Genomic DNA, 8,545 nt, shown 5'->3' with positions numbered 1-8,545 from the left:
TATAGCCCCGCGTCCTTTCTCATCCTGGACTTGGGACCAGGCAAAGACGGAGGTTGGCATGTTTGGCGTGACGGGGATTCGAACCCGCGACCCTCAGATTACGAGGACCTGTATTGCGTGAAAAATACTTTTGTCTATTTGTACTCTTGCATTCATTTTATTTTCTGTAAGACATTTCGGGAGTTTTGTGATACTCGAGACTTTCCCAACAGATAACCGAAAGAAAAATACGATAAAAACCGCACAAAATAAAAGTACAAAAATCACACTAAAAATAACTAACTGAATTGAGTAAAAACAAAGATAAGAAATGGATACTGAAAAATTCTGAGAATAGACGAGTGGCAAATACTTCTAGTACTCTGTGAAGAAAGACTAAAATCAAATCAAAAATAAAATAATGATACTAATAAAGATAGCAGAAAGGGTATGAAAAGAAAACTTCAAATGAACTTGTCCGAGATATTAGTCGTAGAAATGACGTGGTATAAGCTACTTACGTTACCTTTAAGAACGTATCGCATGTGTTAATAGAATCTTACACAGACTTTTTAACCTGTCTTGTCCATGTATCATAGGTTACAAAGATCATAAACATGCAGTACATTGAGATAAACATACGAAAGAATTTTTGGCGTTTAACTGATCTCTAAGTACACTAAACAATGTACGTTCTCTGTGTAACTAAAACAGCGCATGTGGAAGATTAGGTCTCGTGTATAGGTGACAAGAGGTCTTTAAATGAAAAAGTTTTATGGCGTGGAATATTTCGTAAAATACGAAATTTGTACATGATAATATTTCTTGAGGAAATGTAAGTTGATATATATCAATTAAATGTTTTTTTTTTCTTTAGTGATCTGTGATGGTGTGAATGCGGGTTGTATTGCTGGCTTAGCGGCGAACCTACGATAGGTTTAAGATAATCTCAAGAGGTAAAAAAAAGCGTGTTATTTCTTCAGATTTAGAGGATAAATAACACCTTCACTACAAACACCCCGTACACGTAAAAACTGTAATAAGGAATGTAACATAGAATAGAAAGTGGATGACAAGAATCGAAGTGTAAGAACGGATGAGGATCTTAAAGTGTTAAGTCTATCTCTTTAAATACCGACGTCTGTGTTGAAAAATGATTAGTAGAAGCCTACAAATTAAAATCAAAGGAGAGGTAATGCAACGGTCTAAAAGGAACACGCCGTTATAATCAGGGTTCAACATCAAAAACAATTTATTTAATAATAACACTTAAAAATAAATTGAACCCTTAACAACAGCCACTTAATAAACACGTGCCTGGCCAGGATTTGACACTGATGTTAATGAACAATATATCATAAATATCAATATTATTTCAAATAATGGAATGAGGAAAAAACTAGAAAGAAAAAACCTAATTTCAGAAAAATACAACAAATACAATATTCCAAAAATACCTTTCAATATTAATAACAACATCGAGTGACAAACAGCAATAATTTACTAACTACCTTGTGATTCTCTCTGTTACTGAATCTTCTGGAAGAGTATTTATTCAGTGAGTAGGTCACGAAAGAAATGTAGGACTTCACTGTGAGAAATGGTAATATCAAGACTTGGTGTTTCATCCGAGACAAAGAATTTGGTATGATAAAATACAAATTGTTAATAAACTGGAGAACATGCATACAAATTGTTAATAAACTGGAGAACATTCATACAAATTGTTAATAAACTGGAGAACATTCATACAAATTGTTAATAAACTGGAGAACATGCATACAAATTGTTAATAAACTGGAGAACATTCATAAGTTTGAGCGACGGGAGACAAAAGTCTTTCGAGAAGAATAGAAAATAGTTCAGTCGGGCAGCTGCAAATTGAAACAATAGGTATGTTGAGTTATGGGTTTATGAAGGGGATTACGTCCTTGAGGTGGAAGTCTAACATAGGTGCATAATATTATCAATAGTGTTGGTAAGTTGGGGTTACAGTGATTTCAGGAGTCTTCATCAGTCACAGATAACTATAAACTGACGTCTTTCAGCTTCGGCTATATACCAGTCGGACAACGATAGCATGCCCCTTCTCAGATGGAAGTGTGTGTGTGTGTGGGGGGGGGGGCTTTCAGACAAAGCCTGATTTCGATTTCAAGTCATTAATAGTTTTACGTTCATTTCACGAAAGGTCACCTGAAGTCGTAAGAGTTGAAAAGTGGATAATTTTTATTTGCTCAAGATAAATAGTTATAAACCAATTAACTTAACTGTAGGGCGTTGGTATCCAGTTGCTGGGCTTTTGGATAAAACCAGAAAACAAACAAACTTGGCGTTGTTATTGAATGAGGAGGTTTGATCGTCTAGAAGATTTTCAGGTGTTTGTTTATTGAAATGAGCTCTAAGACGGATCTCACGGGTAAATATCCAATATGTTCCACTAATGTAAGTTTAACTGTTAGTAAAAGAACAGGCGAATAAAAACAACAACAACTCAAACCAACACTATGCCCACGCCGCCACTCAATCTCTAAAAATAGGTCTATGACCAAGTTATTAATTTGTAGAGTCTGAAAACACGTGTTTAGGCAGGCCATCTACCGGATAAAATTAAGAGAGAACTAAATTAGTATATCAATCAATATATATTTTGAAGTTCATTGAAGGCACATCAAATTATACAAAGAATTAGAAAATTAAAAATTAAAATTAGTAGTAAATTCATAAGGCGAATATTCTTGAAGAATTTTGTTTTAAAATTATGACAATCCAAGATTTGACGTGCCAGTTTTGACACTATTGGTTTTACAGGTGATTTTGATTTATTAACTTCTGGGTTACATGTATATTTCCTGTATAGTTTAATTGGTTGATAAACACTTCTGATATGATGCTATATTTCAAGTGCAAGCGAGGCATTTGCAACTCAGATTTGCAACGAGGCATTTGCAACTCAGATTCTCGTTAATTTTTATTATATTATTTTTATAGTTCTTTTGTTTAAAAAACTTTAGTGAGGGAGAATCTATGAAGTACTTGCAAGAACCAAATTTGTTTGCAATAAATATTTCGCTACGTCTATCTGGTTCCGTCATGAAACTGGTATTCTAAAGAGATTAGAAGACTTCTTTATTTTTTAACAGATAAATCATAAATTTGCCCTTAATGGAATTTCACTCCAATATGATAATGCTGGACAAACCAACGAATAAGACCAGGAATATTATACTCTAAGTTATAGATATGAACTGGAATGTATGAAATATATAACTTCCACTACTAACCACAAGTTGCTATGTGAGATGAAGAAGTAAACTGAATAAATGAGCGTTGTGTGATTTTGGAAAATGTTGAAGTTTTTTGCTAAAAATCCGTCACAATATTTCTTCATTAGTCAAAAGTTTACGCATCCAGTGACATTGTTTTAAAATATTTTCGAAAGCCTGTACAAGAGGGGGTCGGGCATAGATAGTGATTAGCTTATACGACTGTTATCCGAGGGTTCTTTGTTTACGTTTTGTTGCCATAGAAACGCACTTTGCACTTTCGGGTCATAGGTGAGCTATTCGGTGACAAAAGAGCAGCCCAAGAGTTGGTGAGGGATGCTTTTGAATTATTGCTTCCCTATATTCTGTCAGCTAAAAATTGTGTAGCTATGCGTGAAAACTAAAACAAACTAAAAAATGTTCAAAATAACACCTTTTTTTAGATGATAAAAGGGCGGCTTTTTTTAGTTCAAGTATAACTTAAGAGATGGCGCCACAATTTAAAAATATTACTACTGTTGTAACTATTCGAAAATTTATTATTAATATGACAATTGCAATAAGCCATGTTAACCTTGTTCCTTTTAAAACACTAACTCCTTTAGTCACTGGACAACAATATATGTTAAAATTACAAATTAGTAAGTCAAGCCTGCTCACGGCGGGTTATAAAAACTAGTCGATCTGGAAACACTTTTTTATGTGATTTTTTGTTTTATATCAACATTTTCTACAGGGCAGCGATGGTGGTTTATTGATTTGAAACCATGGCCTGTTAAATTTTTGTGTAAAATATCACCTCATTTACCAAACCAATATGTTTGCTGGGAGAACATTTTACCCACTAATCATTGTTCTAGACCATATTTGGTTTTCAACTTATAATTACTTATAATTAAAATTTTTACTTTTGTGTGGACACTGTCTGCGAAGCAAAATATGTGAGATAGATTGTTATTTTGTTAGAAGTAATACCACTGTTTTCCTTCAGATAACCTATCATTTGTTAGTATAGTTTGAATATCTTGGTTTGAATGATGTCCCTTTCAATGACAAGAGCTCATATGCCGTAAAGCACTGGCCTAGAAGTTTGGTTTGTTTTTAAATTCGATGGCGAGGAACCCACTTTGAGACTAATAATGGCTGGAGACGGCTTGAATGGATAATGAAGAAAAACTTAAGAAAATATAACAGCAAATGTACAACGTTTCGACAAGGTTTTGTCATCATCAGGTACAAGTAATTTATGTCATTTTTTTCTTATTGTTTCGTTTAAATATTATACGTAATGTACGTTTTTTTTTGGGGGGGGGTAGTTAATGAAAGTGTTCCAAAACGCGACATTAATTTTTCGATGATCTAATACTTCAAATGATTATATGTGAAATTACACTGGCGCGTGCTTATTTCCATTGGGTTAGCAAAAAAGTAAATTGTAAAAGTTTAGAGACGGCTTGAATGGTTAAAGAAAACTTTATTATAAATTACAACGTTTCGACAATATTATGTGATCATCAGGTACAAGTAGTTTACATAGACACAGGAATATATATATATATACAGTATGTAACAAAGAGGGTATCTTGGTTTAGAGTAGGGCTATTTTGTTCAATTAAGATAGGCTCCTATATTTTGAGTTTGTTGATGTTTGGTTCTTTGTTTAAAATTAAAGTGTTTTGTATAGATATACTGTAGTTTTTCGAGTTGCAATTGTGTTAAACATGGGAGGTTACATTTATAATAAAGTTTTATCATTACCCATTCAAGCTGTCTCCAAATATTTATTTTCTAAAAAGTGGGTTCCTCATCTTTAAATAGTAAATTGTAGATTTTTAGCCTTTTGAGGAAGGTATTTTGTCAAGATGTAGATATTAAAGACAATGATTTTACATTAATTTAGATAACCACACCAAATTAAATACAAAATGTTTGTTTTAACTTTACGTGTTATGTATAACTTTTAGATTTATGATGAAATCACGAATGAGGACAAGTTAGCAAATTAAGTAAGAAAACCCCAATACCGTTAAATGGTTAATTATTTTTATTTTTTGCATGTCGATCTATGGTTCCAATCAAGTGAAGTTATTAGTTTTAATGATATAAATTTAGATTATATTCCCTTTAATTTATCAGCAGTGTTAGATATTAGAGCCTTGTCATTCAAAACATTTCATCTGAAGAAAGCTAACCGTACAGATCAGGCCTAAAATAATTTAATTTTTTTTACCTACAAATTAAAGAAGAGATAATTATGTTAAACAAACGTACTAGAAATAGTTGAAGTCACAAATGAATATACCGGGAAAACAAAATATATATTTCAACCAAGTCTAAATCCCGCAAACTTAAAATTGTATTTTAATATTAAATACAAATGGCATTAGAAATCCCGCTAGTCTAAAATCCACACTAGCATATTAGCTGTATACACAAATTAGTTAATCTTTAACAATTCTGTAATTATAGAAGCCATGTCCTGTTTTTCCGTGTGTGTTTAAATTCTGGGTTCAAAATTTGCATAAATATGTGATTATTTTTATAAAACACACGATGAAAGGAAAAATAAAGAAACTGCAAAACTTTACCGTACCATCTCTAAGCCTACTTTTTACCACATTCATTTTTTTAAAGGAAAGTTCGATGCGTTGAATAAACTCTGGTTTATATATACAACTCATCTTCTTGTGCTCAACCTCCCAGGAAATTTGCATATTACACATTCTTAATAAAGGAGAAACAGCAAGGATTCATAGCATTCACCTTGCTTTATTTGTTTCTAGATTAAATCGATGCAATTTTAGACAACATTTGGATATTTTTGAGGAATAGTCACAAGAAAGAAACTGGTAAAAAGCAGCAGATTAAAATATGTATGAGCCCAACTGCACCGTAGTAAAGCTAATCTTTCAGAAGCCCTGTTGAAGTAGTCGACTATGAACCAAATGTCAACATAAAAATTTGAATTCAGCAATTTCGCAGTTGTGCTGCTCATCTCTATCTTCTAGACGTACCGTCTATTCAATAAAAGCCGCTGCAAAAAGTGATCTTATTTGCTTTAGTCACATGTGCATATTCTAAGAGATAAAGATTGAGCTGACGTTGCTGTTTCACCTTAGTCACGCATACAGTTAAGTAGATACCACAACCGAAATCTAAACCAAACATATATTTATTTAAAGAAAAATGACGTGTAGACGTCCCATTTCCAAACAAGAGTTTACTTTGGATTTTTATAAAGTCTTACTTCCTATATGATAGAAAAAGCATCAAAGGATTTTTAAAAGTCTTGAATGGTTTGAGAACTTTCATACCGCTGAATGAACCCCGAATTAAGATTCTATACATTTTTACCACGGATATTGTTTTCAAACTATATATTAGTCTGATAAGAAGCCACGCGTGAAGAAAAATATAGAATGCATGTTAAACCAGCTAGAAGTATGAAGTACAATGGACGCTTATATTTACAGTCCAGAAAAATATAAGCAGACAACAAAATAGTTATAATACGTAACAAAGGTGGAAGCTAATATACATTTAAAGTATCCTCCAGCTCTCTTTATTTACACACATATACAGTATATGTGAATTGCATTTTTACCTAAATAATTACCGAGAGCCCGATAGACATGCACGAATAAACTAATAAACTTAAATGAACTTTACTTTCGTTATTTATATGGCTGGTATTTTGTATTATAAGCCAAATTAAGAGCATGCATTTTATTTTGTTTTGAAGTAACTAAGTTATTAATTGTGAGTGTATCTTTTCCCCACTAAAGTGTGTAACTTCAGCGAAGAAAAGAAAGAGTGACGTAGAGGCATAGCTAAGATATTGTTAATTGAACAGACCACGTTAATATTCATTAATGTTTCCTTTGTTTTTCGGAATGCGGATGCTTTGATATATGAAATTCCCCATCGGGATTTGGCAGATATTTATTCTCATAACTCTATGTCGAAAGTTTCCCGTTTCTTCTGCAAACTAAAGTAATATTCACGAGTTCAAATCTGGCAAGATGAATAATAAATAAGTGTACTCTAATTTCATCAAGATTTATATATATGTTAAACTTAATGTAAATAAACAAGCATGGAAAATGATGATGGGTACAATAAGAAATTGGAGTACATAAAATCCAACTAATATTTTATGTAACACCTGATAATGATATCTGTATAGAACACGTAAGTCGTTGAAATTTATCTGCTTTGTATCACGAGCTTAATGTATTATCTTATTCAATTTATTTATTTTTGTTTCTTATTTAACATGAAGCAATGAAACGCTCTTTTGTTACAGCTACTATTTGTTTAATATCTCACTATAACGATACTTTTAATTAAATGTAACTTTTTAGATATAATATCTTACATTTAAGACGAGAATGCTATACATATTGTTTAAAAATTGAAACGATTGCGTATTCGAAGATATTAGTTAAATATTTCATTTTCCATCACAGTATACTATACTGTCTTTACAATCCCAAAACTATATCTGTAACTGCAACATCTACACAATGATATCTAGTTTTTGCAACAAATGATTAATAAGGTAGCTATTTTCATTTCAACCAAAACATTTAATTGATTATAATATTGTTTTTCTAAACTAAAGGCTTTAGGCCCGGCATGGCCAGGTGATTAGGGCGCTCGAGTACGTGTTTACTTACTAGCCAGCTTCCAATTCCGTTATATGACTTCAACTGGCTACTATTGTACGTGTTTACTTACTAGCCAGCTTCCAATTCCGTTATATGACTTCAACTGACTACTATTGTACGTTTTTACTTACTGGCCAGCTTCCAATTCCGTTATATGACTTCAACTGGCTACTATTGTACGTGTTTACTTACTAGCCAGTTTCCAATTCCGTTATATGACTTCAACTGGTTACTATTGTACGTGTTTACTTACTAGCCAGCTTCCAATTCCGTTATATGACTTCAACTGGCTACTATTGGTACGTGTTTACTTACTAGCCAGCTTCCAATTCCGTTATATGACTTCAACTGACTACTATTGTACGTTTTTACTTACTGGCCAGCTTCCAATTCCGTTAGATGACTTCAACTGACTATTGTACGTGTTTACTTACTAGCCAGCTTCCAATTCCGTTATATGACTTCAACAAACTATTGTACGTGTTTACTTACTAGCCAGCTTCCAATTCCGTTATATGACTTCAACTGACTATTGTACGTGTTTACTTACTAGCCAGCTTCCAATTCCGTTATATGACTTCAACTGACTATTGTACGTGTTTACTTACTAGCCAGCTTCCAATTCCGTTATAT

This window comes from Limulus polyphemus, unplaced genomic scaffold, assembly GCF_000517525.1.
Source record: "Limulus polyphemus unplaced genomic scaffold, Limulus_polyphemus-2.1.2 Scaffold6, whole genome shotgun sequence".
Lineage (NCBI taxonomy): Eukaryota > Metazoa > Arthropoda > Merostomata > Xiphosura > Limulidae > Limulus > Limulus polyphemus.
This window is presented reverse-complemented; position numbering follows the sequence as displayed.